Source organism: Notothenia rossii (genome assembly GCF_949606895.1).
Source record: "Notothenia rossii genome assembly, chromosome: 1".
NCBI lineage: Eukaryota > Metazoa > Chordata > Actinopteri > Perciformes > Nototheniidae > Notothenia > Notothenia rossii.
Genome location: NC_136912.1, coordinates 82,580,295 through 82,585,595, shown reverse-complemented (window position 1 = coordinate 82,585,595; position 5,301 = coordinate 82,580,295). Strand labels below are relative to the sequence as shown.

At 36.3% G+C, this 5,301-nt stretch overlaps 1 long non-coding RNA gene across 1 annotated transcript; it reads right to left on the bottom strand.

Annotated features, from left to right (window-relative positions):
* Positions 1–1,029: 1,029 nt before the first annotated feature.
* Positions 1,030–1,984, bottom strand: LOC307012895. Its single transcript, XR_013800761.1, has 2 exons — positions 1,751–1,984; positions 1,030–1,318 (listed from the first exon to the last, which is right to left on the bottom strand). It is a non-coding gene; the product is annotated as an uncharacterized lncRNA (long non-coding RNA).
* Between the last annotated feature and the right edge of the window lie 3,317 nt (positions 1,985–5,301).

Sequence of the window (5,301 nt, the reverse complement as noted above, 5' to 3'; positions counted from 1 at the left end):
ATGGGATTAGTTTTGTATCATAAAGATAAAGCAACACTTTCTCAGAATAAAGCAAAACTATGAGTTTAAAAGAAAAAAAAACGGAGTCAAGCAAAATAAAATAAATTTCAAAAATAAAACTATAAGTTACAAACAAATCATTTGTGTAATCATGTAAACTATAAGTATTTTGTCTTTGTTTTAACATAGGTTTTTGTTAGCAGTTCTTGTTTCTTCTTTCTCAATGATCAGACTTTTGCTCTCGCTGCAGCTTTCTCGTTTGCGTTCCCTCATTTTTTGTTTGAGATTTTGAAACAAACATCCCAGGTGGGCGGGACTTTCAGGGGTGTGTCCCCATTGGCTACTCAGTTTTTGAGTTACAGCCCACTACACCACAGATCATACAGTGCAACTCATGCAGCAAACTCCGGAGTCCACTCGGCCACGTTAGTGTTGGTGTCTCCTGGGGAGTTTTCATGAACATATCGGACTTATCTTATGGATTGCTGTGCATTAGACTTGTGTTGTGTAGTTTATACTTTATTCCAACTTTAAATATTTTAATACCTGAACACACTGCTGCTGTTAAATAATTTCCCAATTTGGGATTGATAAAGTGTCTGTCTATTTATTTATAGATAAAAAAACACATCTATTTATTTTCAAGCTAAAGGTGATACACAATATAAACTGTATACTGTTACATTTCAAAAGCATATTGCTATGTTTAGGACAAACAATTAAGGACTGCTTTAATTTAACAAATTCTACAATATAAAAGTGGCAGATTTGCTTTATTAAACAGACCAGACCTAGGCTGCATACCAACACAATTAGGAACATGCTCACATCTTACTATGTTGGTCTGAAGAGCTGAAGCATTCACACACAATGGATACAAACTGTTGTTTTATTCTATATCCTGTGAGAAAATGATATACATTTAGCATTAAAAACTCGACATAGTATTCCTAGCCTGAGGAAGATATGAATAATCAACTGATTTGAATGAAATCTCTAACATTTTCATGTAGAATAAAGACAAAAGAGTGATTATACAAATTACATTTATTGAAATTTGAACCAGAAGATGAAGTCTCAAAGAATGTTTTAAATAAAAGGACATAAAACAAAAAGGTGGATAATAATAAAATCTATTAAATGTATATGTAAAGACATTTGGTCAAATGAAATGAAACTGAGCCAGTGATAACAGTAACGCCAGCGTGGATGAAGCTGGTGCAGTTCTTTCTTCATGCCCCCCCTCCGTGCTGTCCCCTCAGAGGAAGTGGGAAAACGGTATAAGACTCTGGACACCACGCTGTCTCAATGATCCACACTGTTAATATAAGAGAAAAATAAATGTTTGAGGAAATGAAAAATATGAATTTAACAAATAAAACACAGCTCAGGGGCAATCATGGACGCTAGGTTTTCCTACAAAGTTAATTCAGCCTCCATTGATTTTCATATCAAATTAGCGTGTTAATAAAATAAGCTATCATGGCTTATACTTGCATATCTAAACAGAATCATGAAAGCCTGTTGGTAGAGTCAGGCACACGAGTCAGTTTGAGTGTGTGCGCCGGTGTCTGAACGCTCACTCACACTGCTAGCTATGTAGCTAACTGTTAAGCTACTTAGTTTGCATTGTTATGGATCTAAAGGTAGCAAAAGCTAACTTTCATAGCACACCTTTACTTCTCACTTACCACAATAAAGAAACAGATCGTATAGTACAGCACAAACAACACAAATGATCAATACTTACATATATTTTCACTTGTAGTATTATAATAATTGAAATGCTGGTTCTTCTGGAGGTGTTCTATCCACGCTCAGGCAGCCACCGCCCCGCAGCTGCCTGCACTGTACAATCGCTGGAGGACTGGGCTGTCACTCAAAAACTGAGTAGCCAATGGGGACGCACCCCTGAAAGTCCCGCCCACCTGGGAGGTTTGTGTCAGATTCTCAAACGAAAAATGAGGGAGAGCGCAAAAGAGAGTGCTGCAGCGAGAGCAAAAGTCTGATCATTGAGAAAGAAGAAACAAGAACTGCAAACAAAAACCTACGTTAAAACAAAGAAAAAAGACTTATAGTTTAAATGATTACACAAATGATTCGTTTGCAATTTATAGTTTTATTTTTTAAATGTATTTTATTTTGCTTGACTCATTTTTTTTCTTCTTTTAAACTCATAGTTTTGCTTTATTCGGAGAAATTGATGCTTTATCTTTATGATACAAAACTAATCCCATAATCATCAGCTTAACTTACAAGAAAGGACGGGAATCTGTCTCAGGTACTGTAGAATAGGTTCCCCATCGCAGGGACAACTCACCTCATGGAGAGATAAACAACACTGCAAGCCATTTAATATTGACTACACAAATAATTGGTCTTATTATTTATTATATAACTCCAGTATTGAAGCTGCACTTTCTCTGTGTGAGTTGTGCATCATTAAAAAGTGCAAAAGAAACACTATCAAGTCAGCAAATCCGAGAAGATGATGTGACAGGCTAGATAAACGTGGGTATTTTAAGTGAGTTATGTGTGCTTTGCTCAGGCTTAGTGCCAGTCATTCTTCCTGGGAAATTGAAAAAGCTTTGTTTGCAAAAAAACTGCAAAAACACTGAGAAATATTCCTTGATTACATGAGATCAAATAATAGTAAACGCATGGGAGAAGATTCGTGAAAAATGTTTTTAAAGATTTTGCACACACCTCCACAAAGTATCAGCCTTTGATTTATCAGTTTTCCGCAACACAGGGAAGTTAAATAGTGTCATGACTTTTATTTTCGCAGACTGTGACCTGAATTTTGTCAGAAGAGAAAGACCAGAAGAGGAGAGTGAAGAGAGGGAAACGAGCAGGAGAGAGAGAGTGAGAGGGAAACTAGGAAAGGATATACTGATCTCAGTTCTAGTTGTCCTGGAATCTAGGATTACTGCAGGAGCTTTGCCAAAGATTTAATTTCACTCTTTTAATGGAGAGATACATGAGAAAGGGAGGGGGGTGTAAGGCAAGGAGAGAAAAAGAGAGACAGAAAGAAGAAAAATGGAGGGCATATCGCTCCTCATCTCCACGTATACTGTTCAGCTCACACTGATCTCTGCAGTGAGAGAGGAAGGAACGCTTTGTCTGCAAGCTCTTATTTTTCAGGTCAGTAAGTATTGCGCAACACCAAAAGCATGAGTCAGACTTTTATTTCAGTCATTTGAACTTAAAATAACCTAAAATAATGGAGACTTTGCAATAGCCTTTTTATTAAAATGTGTTAATATGTATGTTTTATATCATTGGAAATGTATAGTACTGGATTCTAACAAGCTCAGTCCTATCTTCACAGGCCTACATCTGTATTTGTCTGGGAAAAACAGCTTCTTCTTTTTTTTAAAGCAATCACAATTTTCTTAGGCGCTAAGTACAGGATGCAGCAATGATGCCCTGGCAAAATGAATAGTGGACATAGTGGAAGGGAAAGAGACAGCCGTGTGGCAAACAAGGTAAATTGCAGGCTTATATACCGTCTACATCCGATGAGTCAGACTAGTATAATAATGAAACAAGAAATTGGATGTATTGTTATTTGACATCATTTTTTTTTTTATACATATAATCTTGAACATTCGAGCTTAAATGAAGACACCCTTTTTAAAATGACCTATTTACCAAAACTTGTATAAGTGTTAAGTTATAGGTCAAAAGGTCTTTAAATGCTTCCTGACTGGTGCCAGTGCTGCTGTGTGGTTTTTAAATGCATTAAACTGCATCCACAAATGTGTTGGTTGAGTTATCAATCCAAAGTTACTTTCAGAACAAATAAGTTTGTATCCCTCACATACTAATTGGGTGAATGTTGGATTTGACATGCATCATCCCGTCCTCCTGTGTGTCTTTCTAAAGCTTGTTAACCAAAATCATCAGTCTGATAAGAGCTGAGATTGTCATGTATACATCTTACATCTTTGAGCAAATCCAATGAGTGTGTGAGTGTGTTCCGATGATTTGAACATCAATAAAGTACATCAACTCTGCAGCTCACTACAGCAGTTGGGGGCCAATACTGTCATCTTCCCACTCTGGAGTCTCATCATATAACTTGCAAATTACAATGATGTGTCTGACATGCTGCTTCCCCTGCCAAATTAAATACTCCCCTTCATACGGTAAAATCTTTCTTGCATTTAATGTGAGTTCAACAGATGCATAAGAATATTTCATAAAAACTCTGGCATTTTGTTCACATTCCTATTCAAGTGGGTTCCCAAGGGAAAGATGTGCTGGGGAGCACCGCAGGCAGAAAATATAATTAATAATAAAAGCTATTGTCAGTGGTTGTGTCATACCTCAAAGTGTGTGCATATTCTTTCATATTGTTCCATATTTTCATTATTTATGTTCTAATTTTAACTATTTGAAAGAAAAAAAAGACGGAAGAAAAATGTATTGCAGCATCGAAAAGAGAGGAAAGAAGTGGACCAGCTCACATAAAGACTGGAGGAGATTTATCCAATTTCTGAGCATTTTTTACATTTGACAGCATATGTAATACAATTTACTCTAAGCTCTTAAAGTTTGCTCACAAACTTGTCAACCGTGCCCTCTGGGTTTTCAGAAAGTGGAGCTAGTGGTTAAAAGCTTTTGAAAGCTGGAGAGAGGACTTCTGAGTTTAAATTACTCTTAGCTTCAATTTGATTTATGGCTGAGTCCCAAAACGTTTCTTGTTGTGGTCGTCTAACATGCAGGGCGGAAAATATTAGTTGTCTATTTTTGCATATGTTAAAATGCAACAATTGAATGCTTATAAAAAATGACATCAGATTGTTGAACTTGAATATCATTATTTTAGTCGTATGTAATCATGACATATTACTATTGCTACCCCATTAGAAAAATTCACACAAAAGAGTATTAATTATACAGTATTAACAGGATTGTTATTAAAATGACGCAGATTAATCAACTTTTTCTTTTATTGCTTTATATAGTTTGTGTACAGCACTTTATAATAGTTCTCTGTACCATAGTCTACATTTATCAATATTAAACTGTAGTTAATGATGTAATGTTGCTGGTATAATGCCAATATGAATACCAACATTTTACTTTTTCTATTTTTGCTGAGAACTGCGCCTCCCATAAAAAGATAGTGTCCTGGGGGGCACTCTGTACATGGTGCCAATCCCAATCTGGCACAGGTTCACATTGCACTGGACCTTTTTGTGATCTCCGTAATCCAGAATTGTCGATCAGAGCTCATGTGGGATTTCCAGCCAGTGTGATGGCCAGAGTTCTATCCTCAGATGCCATTCAGTA